Below are 13,842 nucleotides of genomic sequence, written 5' to 3'. Positions count from 1 at the left end.
TTACCTGGCTTTTTTGTGTTTCCGCTTTCCTTATTCAATAGTATCAGCAGCTTGGTGGTAATGGTAGTTTCACCAAAATAAGTTACATAAGTTAAAAATGATAACAACAAGTTATTCTTGACAACCTGCCAAACAGAATTGAACAGAAATGACTTCACTGGATGCAAGGGACAGCTGGCCCAGTCTGGGGCGGTGACCGGCACTGACTACACTGTTAGCTCGGACCTCGCTGATTATGTTAATAAATGGTTAAATATGCAGAGAAATGACCAAATCCCGATGCTATTCCTGCAATCGAATGGTTCGAAATTTCCAGGCTTTGTCACTGAGAGGCTCAGTGTTTGTACAATGGGAAATCTGCTTACACAGAATATAATACAGTTAATAAATATTATTAACTGTGTAGCAATAAGAAATAAAGTCTTATGTCACAACATTATGAGACATAGAGAGAACTTGCTGCCTTTATAACTTGGAACCCCTGGCTGTATTCTTATCGGCCTGGATTTACAATCTTTTGCTCTTGACAAATGGGTGTGATTAAATTAAACAATTTTCTATCGCTCTTTTTTTTTTGCCGCTGGTACAGTTAACTTCATTCTAATCTCCATTTCAAGAGCTTGGCTCTACCAATCAAACTCCGTGACAAGGAGGTGGACTGACATTCCTCCAGCTGTCAGTTCCACCAATCAATTGGAGTGGGAGAGAGGGAATTGAACCTGCCAACCTTCTGGTTATTGGACTACTGACTCTAACCACTGAGCCACGGCCGCCCTCTGTATCCATTCCATCTGTACTTACATTTAAAAATACTTGATGTGAAATGATAGCCGTCACTTTGCCTAGTTTCCCCTTTGGCTAACAAGACTGTGTTTTCTAAGTTCGCAAGAATATCTCAGAAAATGTAGCTTAAGTTTCAACAAACAAATAGTACTACAGCAGAACGTTGGTCTGTTTCTTTGTGTCAAGCCTTCACTAAATAGTGTTGAGGTTGCAATACATTTTTAAGTATCAAAGTACATAAGTTTATAAGTACAAGTTCTTAGTTGCCATACATTTCCTTCAGACCCAGAACAAAGCAAAACATTTATATTCTTTAATATTATTGCATGGTCGTAGCTGACTTTGGACACACTAGCGGTATTATCTTATCACATATTTATAGAAGGCTTTAGTTCAGCCTTTAGTTCATTGAACTTTCATTGATGAGCAAGAACTTGTTACATGAGCTTGTCTGCACCGAGCCTGCTTAATAACTTCCACTCAATCTCTGAGGCTTTCTTTGATTAGTATTCTTTATGTCTCTCCTGTCGTCATATCCAGACAGAGGCTGATAATGATGATAGAAACAGTTCTGACAGACATGAACACAGACAGATTTATCATTGCACTAGCATCAGCTAACATGCAAGGTGCTAACATATGATGTTAAATGGTTACCTTGGTAGTGTGGATGTAGCTTGAAAAATGCAGTCTAGCCCCCCCCCCCCCCGACCAAAAGTCCACTCATTTCTATGACAATCACCGTAATCACCACAATCTCTGATGAATGTTAGAAATATGTGTAACATTTGGAGTGCAGTGCATGTATTGCGGTTCATATAACTTTCACTATCTTTTCAAAAACCTCCTTTAACTTACCCCTCACCCTACATTATATCTGAAATTCTGTCACAGTAATTCCATTAAGCTGAACACAAAAACTGCTCACATCCTCTTCCATTGCTAAAGTGGAATTGATCTATCCTGGCTGAACACAAGGGGGCATAAGCCGTGCATTACTGAGCGAACACATGTAAGTGGAAATGAGGCATAAAGCCCTCTTTTCTTTGATCGTGTGGCCCACATCTTTAACTGTGATTTTTACTCAGTCTTTAAGTTACTGAGTAAAAATGTCATAACCATGTGTAGATACAAGAAGTGAATGAGCTGGCTTACTCGAAAGGGCAGGATAGATTGTGCAGAAGCTTTTCTTAATCTTCCTCTGATAGTTCCACTGTGGCTACATTTTAATGTCAATCAGAAGTAAAGTAAACAAAAAAAGTACCATGAACTGCTAGCTGTATAAGAAATATACCAAGTGTACCTTTAATGTAGAGGCCTGCGCGGGACAGTATTTACAGTCCCGCGCCTGCCCGCTCCCGCATTGTGCACTCCCGCTCCCGCAAAAAGATAGGATTTTTAGTCCCGCTCCCGCCTGCACCTGTCATATTTTGTCCCGCTCCCGCCCGCAATTCCCGCATAATTCCGACGTTCGCGTTACTTCTCACGGAAGTTCTTGTCATTGGCAGTGGCGGCGCAAGGGGGACGCTAGGGGGCGCTATAGCTCCCCCTGGAAAAGTAATAGTACCCCCTGGAAATTTTTAGATTTTTCTCTTCTACTAATTTAATATTTTAAATATGCAGTTGTGGCAGTTTCTTCAAAAGACAAAAAAATATACTGTACTCTAATTTCAGTAAAAAAAACAAAACACATCACACAACCGGGAAGAAACTGAGAGGAACAGGCTGCAAATATGGATCGTTTTTTGCAACCAAAAGTTCCACGGATGGAATTTGAGAAGGATAAGAAGATAAGAAGATCTGTTAATCTGGATGAAGAAGATAAAGAAGATAAAGAAGAAGATGAAGAAGATAAACTGTGCAGTTATCCTTCCACTGATGCTGAGAATGCTAACAGTGTTAGCACGGGACAGCTAGAGGATCTAAGCAGAAGTGCTCAAGATGGACCAAGACGACCACTTCTGCAAAAATACCCATCTTGTTTGGAGTGCAATAGAGAAGTTTAAGCAAAGGCTGGCTCGATCAATGTAATACAGCCTGAGTAGCCTAAAGATGCCGTGTTTTGCTTTGCTTGTCGGCATTTTCTAAAAGGAAGACACAGATTCCACCTTGAGCCAGCATTTAGCGCTCTCGGCGCTAAATGCTGGCGGCAAGCAGCAGCGTCATTGAAGAGCCATCATAAAAGCGCAGGACACAAATTTGCAATGGAAGCATGGAGTGAATTCAAGTTAAAACAAACAAGTGGATCAAAACTCCCCAACATGCTCGACAAAAGGACATTCTGCGTTGGTTCAGGAGAACCGGAGGTACATGATGGGTGTTGTGGAAAGTTTGCGCTAGTCAGCTTGTCAGGGAATCGCTCAGCGCAGTCACAGTGAGAAAGAGGATTCAGCCAACAAAGGTAATATTCGTGAGATGCTTGATGTGATTGGAAAATTTTATCCCACTGTCCAAAAAAAGCTGACAATGAATCCATCTAATGCCAAGTATGTTCATCATGACATACAGAACGAAATATTTAATGTTATGGCTGAAATGATAAGAAAACAAATCAGCAACGAAGTGAAAGAAGCTCAACACTTTGCTATTTTGGTGGATGAAAGTAAAGATATCAGCAAAAAAAAAAAAATAAAAAAATTCTGTTATTGTTCGTTATTTGCAGCCAGATTCAGAGAAGATGGTGGAAGAATGTTTGCACTTCACCCCAGCAGAAGGATTAGATGCAGACTCACTTTTTGACAGCATCAAAATGACCCTCAGGTTGTAATATTGATATAAATGGCTGTGTCGGACAGTGCTATGACGGTGCTGCTGTTATGTCCGGGTGCAACAATGGAGTTCAAGAAAAGTTGAGAAAAGAGGTGCCGCAAGCTGTGTACATTCACTGCCATGCTCACAGGCTGAATCTCGTGTTAGTTGACTGTGTACATAATGTTGTTGTTGCAGCCGATTTTTTTTTTTAGATATTGCAAATGCTTTACACGTTTTTTTCTGGGTCTGTTGTTCATGATCTTTTTTTGAAGAAGCAGGAGGAGCTTGTGTCAGCTGGAGTGACACCCGCTGGGCGTGCCAGTATGATTCCATACGTGCTGTCTAAAAACTCTCCCAGCTGTTCTGGCTACGCTGCACGATGTTGTTCACCAGAAAAATGCTGAAAGGAGGACAGAGGCTAAAGCTCCCAGTGCACTTATACAGGGCTCCAGACTAACTTTTTGCATTAGTTGCACTGGTGCGCCTAACTCTTTCTTTTTTTTTTAGGTGCACCAGCACAAAATTTAGGTGCACCCACATTTTTCATTGCGTCGCCATTTACGCCAAAAGGTCACCTTTCTATTGTTCTCCTTTTATATAATGTGAATGATTTTTTTTAACAACAGTAAGGTGTAGAAAAAAGCTCGTCTTTATTTGAAACACAAAATATATAGAATATATATATATATATATATAATATATATATTTAAAGAATAAAGTGTTTAAAGTGCTACACAAACTAAAACATTAATCAAAATAAAACATTTCCATACTAAAGTGCTTGTGAACTGATCTTGTGCTTCTTAAAGTGCTTCAATTAACTGAAATTATACATGTCAGACTTAAATAAAATGTAAAATAACACATTTAAAAATAAAAAGATAAATAAAGAGTAAATGTGATTGTTGCCTCTATTGCGCTTTGTAGTTTAGTGATAGTGCCACCATCCCCTGCCAGCTTGAAGACTTCCCCACTGAGTGTAGCTGTCTGTGTGGGACATATAGCATAAACACGAATTGTGAGTAAGATATCATTACAGATATTTACACAGAGAGGTGCTGCGCTTGCGAAAGAAATGTATGTTTTCACCCGAGCAGCGTTAGGTGCACCAGTGCGATCTAGAATTTTTTTCAGTCGCACTCTTAAACATTTTGGTTGCATGTGCGACCTCTGGAGCCCTGCTTATAGATGAAAAGTTTGTTCTGCATCTTGTAATTTTTGAGGATATTTTCAGAACAACAAAATTCATGTCTGATCAGCTACAGTCTCCTAATTTAGATCTAGTAGCAGCAAATGACCTGGCTCATTCTGTAATAACTGCTATAACAGAAAAACGCACAGATGAAAAATGGGAGACACTCAGAAAAGAAGCAGAAGAACTTTGCTGCAACACAGGAATAGCAACAGAGACTGTACAGAAAAGACAGACTCAAACAGCTAAACATCTAGAGCAGGGGTCTTCAACGTTTTACAGGCCAGGGACCCCCAAACTGATGGAGAGTTGGAGCAGGGACCCCCCTACTATTTATATGGCATACAATTGTGTTTTATATTTAACGGGGCCTAGTGCCGTGTATAAACATAGGTCCTCTGTTATTGTACATTCAATACTAAGCTATTCAAATAATACACAGGTTAATATATTCATGTTTTTATTTTAAACATGTGCAAGGTACAGGGTGGCCGTGCCACTGCCATTTATAAACAAACATCTTGCATACAAAACTGAGCTATTCAAATAATCCACAGATTTTAACTTTAACCCTCTGGAGTCTAAGGCCTTTTCAGAGACTTTGAGGCAGTTGTCACCACCTTGACATTTTCAAGTATTTCAACTAACTGTAAACATCTATGCAAAAGTGACACATATGGTTGTATTCGGAAAAGCCTAACAAAAAACAATATGAGAGTGAAGTGAATGTAATACAAACAAGTTATATATAAATTGAGGGGAAACACAACTGTACAAAAAAACAAGTTTTAGAGGTCTTCAAACAGTGCAAGAAAACACACTATAAATATATCTAGCCAAGACTTTTGAAGGTTGAACCTTGTAAACAAAAGTGTTGGCTGCATAAAAGTAAAAAGTGCAGTCAGAAATGTTTTTTTTGTTTTCACACAAACTGTAAAAAAGTAATTCTGACTCCAGGCATTTTCTCTGAGAGTTGAATACAAATTAGATGGGTGTGTGTAACACCCCTGATTCCCCCCACCCCACCCCCCTGTCACTCTCCATGTAATAAATGTCTGTCACTGGCAGGACATTGCTGCCTTCCCCCTTTTTCTAAAGGCAGGATAAATTATCCTTTCAAACGGCACTTGGTTTGATTTTTTTAGACTCACTAGATTTGTTTAAAATACACATTTATTGTCAGTATTGCATCCCGAGTGACGTCACGCATGTGGCATCACTTTACGGCATGGTCAGTCCTAGCGCTGAGCTAGCAGAGAGGTGTTAGCTCAAATAGTTACAGATTTCAGCACAGCCCTTTTACATACTCTCTGACTAGCCTCTGGTTTAGCTTTGGTTGTTGTTAGCGGCACCAGGTTAGCACTCTGGCACAGTGGACGAGTGCCGTAAAGCAGCCGGTCGTAATCAGCCGTGCGTTATTTAGATTCCGTTAGCTAGATGCTAGCGGATACTGACTCGCAAATGCCAGACCTGTAAGAAAACAGAAAGCTATAACTCCCAGGTTATTGTACTTTCGATATAAATCCACATCCCTCTGTCAGAAATCACAGTATTATTTTCAGGTTTCAGCCGCTAGCGGGGACATTTTTTGAGTTATTAGCGCCAGCCCTATGGAAAATGGTCATTCTGCACTCGCTCGCCAGCGCCCCCAGAGAAAATCAACTGAACTGCAGCCAAATTTTTTATAATGGGGCGAATAGGAAGTGGAACGGCTGTCTGTAAAAGGGCTGTGCAGATGTGCTTTTCGAACATCACGAATGCTTTGCGGTACCACTGCTACCCGATGTGAGTCGCGCTGTGAGTTGCGCATGAGCACACCGTTGTGCAGAAGTAATCTCACGGTTGACACGAAACAATAACAATATAAGATTAGTACGACGCCGTTTGGTGCTATTGTCTACCATTAGCCTACCTGTTCTCTGCCGTGAATGATTCTTCATTACCACTACACACGCGCTGTCAAGCAGACTGGACTGAAAGTCTTATAAACACCATTGTTTTAAAACTTTAGGATTACACTAATCTATGTTGGGAGTCAAGCACAAGACCAACCAAGAGCTGAATGCGCATAGTCAATATTGAAATATAGTAGTAAAAAAAACAAAAAAACATTTTCATTTCAAAATTAGCCCTGCGATGGACTGGCGGCCTGTCCAGGGTGTACCCCGCCTCTCGCCCATTGACTGCTGGGATAGGCTCCAGCCCGCCCGCGACCCGATCGACGGATTCAGCGGTATAGATAATGGATGGATGGATGGATGGCATTTCAAAATTAAGGGGACATAAACAGTAGACTAACTGGTTTTATACAATTAATTTTGCAAAATATATACTAACTGGTTTTATATGATTACTTTTGCATACATTGGTGAATGACAAAAAAAAAAATAATAATAAAAAAAATATATATACACACACACACACACACACACACACACATACACACTCACTCTCTGTTCCAGCCACTCCATCCAAGGGCAGACAGTGGAGCACGTGGAAGTTTTTAGGTACCTGGGCACCGTCTAATGTCTGTGAGAAAGACCGGAGCCACACCAAAGACAATTTTCTGTTGTTGTGCCACCTGACATTTTTGGGGGCAATCTGTCTTTACTTCTGTATGCTACAAAAAAATAAAAATGAACGCTATTTGAAATTCCACTAACCGTTAAGTATTAACAAGTGTCTAACTTATGAAAACCTGGTGCATGTGTAACCAGGGGATGTTACACAGGTCAAAACTTTGACTATGCCAGTCTCATTAAGGGTGAGGCATCACTAGGGCTGCTGTACACAAACAATTTCCCCTGCAGGTTTGAAAGAACTTGAGGACACAGTTGTTGCAAAACATATACTTTCCTTTATTTTCTTCTTCTTGTATAAAACATTCTAAATGTGCAGAGTTGCAGAGAGGGCAGGCGATGTCACACCCATGGACTCACGGTTTTTAGTATCATGTTTTAGGTTATGTTTTTGTATCAGTTCATGTCTTAGTTCTCCCTGCACCCTGTTAATTACTTCACTCACTGCACCTGTTTATTCCCCTCAGCTGCACTCACTCCCCAATCACTCCCAGCCCTCTATTTAGTTTCCTGCATCCCCTGTCAGATCCTTGCCCCTGTCAGTACCTCTGTTAGCGTTCATGACCTGTCTGTCCCAACCTACCTGGCTAAAGCTAAGTATTTATTTATTCCATTCCATTCCATTCCATTCCATGCCATGCCTTGCCTTGAAAGTTCTTTGTTTGTTTTGTCCAGAGTTGCGTTTTTTTGAATCCGGCTTTGCAGCGCCTTTATTTTGAACTTTGTTTGCTTTGTTGTTAATAAATCCACCCTTTTTTTTGAAAGTCCGCATCCGTGTCCACCCTTCCATCCACCACAACCTGACAGAAGGATCTGACCAACATGGACGCGGCGGATTTCGAAGCTGCTTTGCGGCTGGCCGAGGACCTCTGTTCCTGCTTGGAGCAGAACAGCTCCTCTTGGAAGAAACTGGACGTGGCCAATAATATCATTGACTTTTTTTTAGAAAAGAAAGTTCTCCAGACCTGGGCTGCGGACCTGTCTCGTGTCTGGGGCAAGGCGAGGACTGTGCAGCGCGCTGCAACGCTGGACATCTTTGGCATGGAGCCACAGCAGGTAGCCGCACTGTACTCCTCCCCCCTCACCTGTTCAACCTCTCAGTCCACAGTTTCCAGAGACCCAGCAGCCACAACCGTCCCAGGGCCGGTCCCAGCCGTCCCAGAGCCGGTCCCAGCCGTCCCAGAGCCGGTCCCAGCCGTCCCAGAGCCGGTCCCAGCCGTCCCCGAGCCGTCCCCGGCCCCAGCCGTTCCCGAGCCGTCCCCGGCCCCAGCCGTTCCCGAGCCGTCCCCGGCCCCAGCCGTTCCCGAGCCGGCCCCAGCCGTTCCAGAGCCGGCCCCAGCCGTTCCAGAGCTGGCCCCAGAGCTGGTCCCAGCTATAGAGGCCTCCGGGCCTGACCCCGAACCCGACCGAGAGGCCTCCGGGCCTGACCCCGAACCCGACCGAGAGGCCTCCGGGCCTGACCACGAGCCTGACGGACTTCAGACTGTGGGGATGTCTGGGATCCATCCCTTGAAGGGGGGGCTCCCACCCCGCCGGATGGCTGGTCAACCGTGGGACGGTCCCCGGCGTCTCCTGCCTCCACGCCGACGGAAGTCTGGGCGTCCGCCAGACCACCGTCTCCTGCCTCCACGCCGACGGAAGTCTGGGCGTTCGCCGGACGACCGCCGTCTCCTGCCGCCACGCAGAGGGAAGTCTGGGTGCCAACCAGACCACCGCCTGCTGTCACGTCATCGGGGCTCCGGACGTCCGCCAGACCACCGCCTGTTCTTGCTGTGCCGTCTCCGGTCTGGGCGTCCGCCCGACCACCGCCTGTTCCTGCTGTGCCGTCTCCGGTCTGGGCGTCCGCCCGACCACCGCCTGTTCCTGCTGTGCCGTCTCCGGTCTGGGCGTCCGCCCGACCACCGCCTGTTCCTGCTGTGCCGTCTCCGGTCTGGGCGTCCGCCCGACCACTGCCTGTTCCTGCTGTGCCGTCTCCGGTCTGGGCGTCCGCCCGACCACTGCCTGTTCCTGCTGTGCCGTCTCCGGTCTGGGCGTCCGCCCGACCACTGCCTGTTCCTGCTGTGCCGTCTCCGGTCTGGGCGTCCGCCCGACCACTGCCTGTTCCTGCTGTGCCGTCTCCGGTCTGGGCGTCCGCCCGACCACTGCCTGTTCCTGCTGTGCCGTCTCCGGTCTGGGCGTCTGCCGGACCATCGCCTCCTGCTGCCCGAAGCCGGTATCACATACCCATTTCTAGTCCACAGCCTGACCGGCTTCGAGCCCCTCCCTCCCACCCTCGGATTCCTTAGGGGATGTCTGGGATCCACCCCTTGAGGGGGGGGCTCTGTCACACCCATGGACTCACGGTTTTTAGTTTCATGTTTTAGGTTATGTTTTTGTATCAGTTCATGTCTTAGTTCTCCCTGCACCCTGTTAATTACTTCACTCACTGCACCTGTTTATTCCCCTCAGCTGCACTCACTCCCCAATCACTCCCAGCCCTCTATTTAGTTTCCTGCATCCCCTGTCAGTTTTGTCAGATCCTTGCCCCTGTCAGTACCTCTGTTAGCGTTCATGACCTGTCTGTCCCAACCTACCTGGCTAAAGCTAAGTATTTATTTATTCCATTCCATGCCTTGCCTTGAAAGTTCTTTGTTTTTGTCCAGAGTTGCGTTTTTTTGAATCCGGCTTTGCCACGCCTTTATTTTGAACTTTGTTTGCTTTGTTGTTAATAAATCCACCCTTTTTTTGAAAGTCCGCATCCGTGTCCACCCTTCCATCCACCACAACCTGACAGGCGAGTAATAAAAGCAGTGCTACTCTGATATTAACATGTATAGTACACATTGCAAACTTGAAGCACAGCAAACAAAGAAAACTAAAACAAATAAGAAAATAAACAAACTGCAAACAAAGGAAATAAATAATTGCACACCTCTACACAGTAATCATAGCACACAGATGTTTACAGCACAAAGTTCGCAATGTAGAGGTATCATGCAACCATATTAAAAGCATACCATAACCATAAAAGCACAGCAAATAAAACAGACCCCTGACCCCTAAAAACACTTTGTACACAACGGGGCAGGGGAACTATAGCTTCACATTGATACATTGTGGACTATTGTAGTTTCATGCCAATTTGCTTACCATTGGCATATAAATAATGCCCCTCCCCCCCTTTCTGTCTTCTCAAACCCCAGCTGGTTGAGGCGGATGGCCACCCTTCCTGAGTCTGGTTCTGCCAGAGGTTTCTTCCTGTTAAAAGGGAGTCTTTTCTCTCCACAGTCGCCGCAGGCCGGGAGATTGGACCAAAAAACAAAAAGTTTTCAGTGCAATCTGTTGGTTTTCTTAGCTAGGAAATTGTTTTTGAATTGGCTCTATATGAACGAATTGGATTATTTTATGAATTATGATTATTATTAATTAATTGAATTCCAATTGGCTTGAATTGGACTTACTAAGTGCCTTGAGATGACATTTGTTGTATTTGGCGCTATATAAATAAAAATGAATTGAATTGAATTGAATCAACATGGTTAATTTGTAAATTGTTAAATAGGGCAGAAATGGGTCTGAAAGACTCAAATGTTCACTCAACACATAACAAGTAGTGATCCCCTCGGCCTGGTTGCCTGCTCCAAGCAGGAAAAAGTATGGCATCCCTTGAACGCACGTTGTCCTGTTTTTCGGGAATAATTTCACAGACAGAAATACACACTTACTGTCCTATGGGGCATTGATATGGATAGGTGCATAAACATTGTCAGAATTTCGGAGGAAGTGTATATATATAAACATACACATACTGCTGCAAAGACACTTACCGGCAGGTTAGACAGGGGGTCCGCATCCGCTTTCCATGTAGGGACAACGAACATGTCCACAATATGGACATCTTTTCCCTACTCAGAGACATACTGATAACCACTTCTAACAAAATACACCTTCATAACACATACACTAAAGATTTAGAAAGGTAAATAAATTAATCAAAACCAGATTTACATGCGTTAGAGCAGCCTCGCGCACCAACTTCAGACAGGCATTTCCAATCTAAAAAGAAAACAAAATCGTCATCCTTGCGGTCTAGTCATAATATAGGCTACCTAAATGATCGAAAGGTCATACTCACGGTCGAATCCATGCACCTGTTGAGACCCAAACTCCAGAAATCCTCACGGAGAAGGCAGACCTCTCCATCTTTGACGAGGAGTTCATTAGCTGGGCGGATGGTGTCCAGGACATATTTCAGCTACAATGCATGTCATACTCACAGTTATGGCAGGAGTAAGCCATAGTTAGGTCTGTTGAATCTGATAGTGTATCTGCTAGTGTGTCTTGTTCTGCCTCCACCTCTGGCACCCTCTATACTTTCATTACCCCCTACCCGAACCAGGGTTTGAATCCCATTCCCGCTTATCTTACCTCTTTTATTTCTCCCCCTACCCGAACCAGGGTTTGCATCCCCACCCCGCTGTGACTGGTGTGCAGTTGGTGAGAGGCTGAGGTAGCTTGTGGCTGTAAAAAGATGGTTGTTGTGGTGTGAGGAGCAGATCTATATAGGGAGTATAGGGAATTACTCACTGAGTCTGGTCCTTTATTTTATTATTTATTTTTTCGTTAGCACAAGTTTCTTGTGTTTACCTTGAATAGGGATGGCTCAGGTAATCCTGAAACATCCCATAGTTAAGCTACTATAGGCCTAGACTGCTGGGGGGCCTCATCTGTCACACCTTTCCTCACTTTACTCTCTTTATGTATATGTGATATTATTGTGGTCATTAACTCGTGTTTCCCTGTTCCAACAGATATCCTTTGAATGGTGTTACAGAGCCCCCCCTCCCCCCCTTTCTGTCTTCTCAAACCCCAGCTGGTCGAGGCGGATGGCCACCCTTCCTGAGTCTGGTTCTGCCAGAGGTTTCTTCCTGTTAAAAGGGAGTCGTTTCTCTCCACAGTCGCCTCAGGCACGCTCAGGCCGGGAGATTGGACCGAAAAACAAAAAGTTTTCAGTGCAATCTGTTGGTTTTCTTAGCTAGGAAATTGTTTTTGAATTGGCTCTATATGAACGAATTGGATTATTTTATGAATTATGATTATTATTAATTAATTGAATTCCAATTGGCTTGAATTGGACTTACTATCTAAGTGCCTTGAGATGACATTTGTTGTATTTGGCGCTATATAAATAAAAATGAATTGAATTGAATTAACACACAGCATGCCAGTACTATGGGTCAGTGACAAAAAAAAACATATTAATAATTAAATAATAATAAATAATCTTTTCAGAAGTCACTTGCCAGGGCATCCTGAAAAGGACCTGCGTCTTTGGCCCATTTGTCACCCAACCAGGCGTATCCATGGTCTTGCTTCAAGGAACAGGAATTGTAACCATGGTGGTCATGATAGACTGACAGCCTCTGACAATCGTGGCCTGCTAACATACCAACAAAACATTAATAAAAGAGAAATTAACTTTAATGTCATACAGATCACCTCCACAAATTAAGCTTCAAAAGATAAGATAACTCTTACTCTCCACTCGATGATATGGCTTGAGACGAGAGATATTGTGCTTTTGCCGTGTCCCCTTCTCTGTAGTGATTGTGGCAACACCTTTTCCCGACAGGCCTACAACTGTATATGGCCCTCTGTGGCGGGCAGACAGGCCTTCTGTGAGGGTCTTGTTCCTCGGGTTCTGCGACACCAGCACCTGATCACCAACACCAATTGGACGGACTGGCAATTTTTTGCCCTTGCGGGTGGCAAATCCCTTCATTTGGCGTTGCTGTGCCCTTTCAATGTTTTGCAACACCTAAAATACAGTAGTAGACATAATACAATAGTCATTGTAGGCCTGGCTAAAACACACCTATTCTGATCATCACCTATTGTCTTTAAGAACTGACCTTCTCGTTCACCGCTTTCATTTTATTGACCGCACTGTCAATGTCCTCCTCTGGATTGCCCAATTCAAAGTCTGTCAGGGGACAGGCGTTATGCACCTCGGGCAACACTGGATGGCGGTGGAACATCAGATAGAAAGGTGTATGCCTTGTGGATGCCTAGACACATAGCACATTTACATTAGGATTATAAATAGACAACAGGAAACAGAAAAAAGCTAGAACGAATAGCCACCTGTGAAGATGTGTTGATGCCATAGATGACAGCATCGAGGTGCAGATCCCAGTCATCATGAGCATCGTTCACATATTTCCTTAAGGCACGCTTGATGTTTTGGTTAGTCCGCTCATCCTTCACATTAATAAAAAGTGCAAATTAAAATGCAATAAATTATTTTTTTAAAGCATAAATTCCATGCACGGTATGTACAAAAAAAAAAAAACAATATATTTTTTATTACCTGGCCATTCGTCTGGGGGTGATAGGCACTGGAGACCGAATGCTTAATGTGGAGCATGTCAAAAATTCTCTCATTTAACTGTGGACAAATTATGTAAAAAAGATTATGGTTCAATGAATGATGAATGATTTCATTCATGGAGAAGTATGATGAGCCACAAGTTTGTAAATGGGCCAGAATGACAACAA

The 13,842-nt window shown here is 43.8% G+C and overlaps 1 protein-coding gene and 1 long non-coding RNA gene across 2 annotated transcripts in view; both read right to left on the bottom strand.

Annotated features, from left to right (window-relative positions):
• The window catches only part of LOC142388547 (apolipoprotein A-I-like), a 282,451-nt gene that overhangs the window by 204,340 nt on the left and 64,269 nt on the right, over positions 1-13,842 (bottom strand). The window lies entirely within an intron of this gene.
• LOC142388908 (uncharacterized) lies at positions 10,412-11,700 on the bottom strand. Its single transcript, XR_012770339.1, has 4 exons — positions 11,420-11,700; positions 11,293-11,340; positions 11,112-11,189; positions 10,412-10,966 (listed from the first exon to the last, which is right to left on the bottom strand). It is a non-coding gene; the product is annotated as an uncharacterized LOC142388908 (long non-coding RNA).

This window comes from Odontesthes bonariensis, chromosome 9, assembly GCF_027942865.1.
Source record: "Odontesthes bonariensis isolate fOdoBon6 chromosome 9, fOdoBon6.hap1, whole genome shotgun sequence".
Lineage (NCBI taxonomy): Eukaryota > Metazoa > Chordata > Actinopteri > Atheriniformes > Atherinopsidae > Odontesthes > Odontesthes bonariensis.
This window is presented reverse-complemented; position numbering and strand designations above follow the sequence as displayed.